Raw genomic sequence first — 2,134 nt, forward strand, 5'->3', positions numbered from 1 at the left:
GCGCTGCCAGCTGGGATGTTTCCCCCTGCTGCAGAGGCAGGGAGGGACCGACCTTGTGTCCCAGCCTCCACATTCCCTCCCCTCTGCTCTTGGCAGCAGCACCTGCTCCTGAAGGGAAACTGAGCTGAGACACCAGCATTCCCAGCTGGATTCTGTCTTTCTGTTGCCTTAAAATCTTAAAAACAAAAAGCAAAAGGCAAAGCAGGCAGGGAGGTGGCAAAAGGGGATCCCAGGGAGATCCTCTTGGCAGAGGGGGTTGGTGCTGGAGCCTCAGCAGCCAAAATCCTCCTGCAGATGCAGCCCTGATGGCACAGGATCCAGCACAGAAACACAGGGTCAATCACAGAATCTATCACAGGATCACAGGATCAACCACAGAATCAATCACAGAATCTATACAGGATCAAAGGATCAATCACAGGGTCACAGAATCAACCACAGAATCAATGAATCCCAGAATCAATCCCAGAATCAATCAATGAGTCACAGAGTCACAGAATCCCAGATTCTATCCCAGAATCAATCCCAGAATCTCTCCCAGAATCAATTCCAGACTCTATCCCAGAATCAATCCCAGAATCAATCCCAGACTCTATCCCAGACTCAATCCCAGAATCTCTCCCAGAATCAATCCCAGAATCAATCCCAGACTCTATCCCAGAATCAATCCCAGAATCCCCCACAAACCCACAGAACCACAGGATGTCTCTGCCTGGAAGACCCTCCCCAGCCCATCCCCCCAGCCTCATACCCCCCACCACAACCTCCCCACCAAACCATGTCCCCAGGTACCAGGTCCACGTGCCATTTCAATGCCTCCAGAGGTGGTGACTCCACCCCTGCTGCCCTGGGCAAACTAATCCAAATGCTTTTAAAAATGCTTGAAAAAAAAGATTCCAGTGCCCTGTTTGGGACCAGCAGCTCCAGGGGGGACATTTGTCACCAGGGGTGACAAGCAGCTTCACTGGGGCCACAGCTGGAGGTCACCTCTCCTCCCCCTGCCCCAAACCTGCTCACAACACCCAAACCAGCCTCAAAAAGCTGCAGTTTGAGCACAGGCAGCAAAAAAAGAGCTGAGTTTGGGAAGGTGGCATCAGGCAAGGCAGGGGCTGGGGCAGGATGCAGGCAGGGATGCAGGCAGGGATGCAGGCAGGGATGCAGGCAGCAGCTCCAGCCCCTTCTCTGGAGAACCTCAGCCCTCCCTCTGCACCCCCCAAGTGGTCTCTTTCTGGAAAGAAGCCCCTGTTGGGTTCATCTTATTCTTTTCCCCCCTCAAGCACAAGGACAGAAGGAATGAAAAGGGCTGCAGGGTCGATAACGAAACCACCTGCTGAAATCACCACCAAGGGAAGGACAGGGCAGGCTCTGCTGGTGACAAACACCCCCCTTGGTGAGCACAGGAAGGGGGGAAATCCAACCCCAAGGAAGCAGAACTCCTGTTTGTCCCCAAGGAGAAGCAAAAGAAGCATCATTAGTGTCTGTCAATGAGTGTCACGCTCCGCCAGGAACGGATCCATCAAGATTAACTGGTGGCTGATGCTGACACAACATTTACACTTGTTGGGGCCAAAGCATTTCTTTAAAGTTGGGGGGGGGAAACCAAACAAAAAACCCAAAGAAAGGAAGAAAAAAGGCTGCCTTTGGAGAATGTAACTGTTGACTAACATTTGCATGCAATAAACCACATACTTGGCAGGAACTCGTGGGGCTGGAGCCAAGAAAAAGCTGCAGCTTGACCTGCAGGAGGTTTGCAAAGCAGTGGGAACAAGTTGGTTACATGGAGCTCAAAAGGAGGTGGGAAATGGAAGGACACCCCCCCCCAGTGCCCAGCTGGGGCCCACTGGGGTTTTCCTCCCAGTGACTGGAAAGATGCTTGTGCAGGGAAGGTCTCAGGAATGGGATCTAGGAGAGGGTTGGGATGCCTGGGTGTTTTCCCAAGGGGGAAATGGAAGCTGGAAAGCAGAGGATTTTGAGCTCTTCAAAACCCTCCAGGGGTTTCAAAGTTTATTCTTCTCATTCTAGATGCTCTTGTCACCCCCAGGAACATTTCATCCCCCAGTTAGAGCCCCAGGGCAGGGCTGGGTCCCCTCTCCACCTCCAGCTGCTGGACCACCTTGTGCTCAGCCTGGGAGCC

Source organism: Chaetura pelagica, unplaced genomic scaffold (genome assembly GCF_000747805.2).
Source record: "Chaetura pelagica isolate M959 unplaced genomic scaffold, ChaPel_1.0 scaffold731, whole genome shotgun sequence".
NCBI lineage: Eukaryota > Metazoa > Chordata > Aves > Apodiformes > Apodidae > Chaetura > Chaetura pelagica.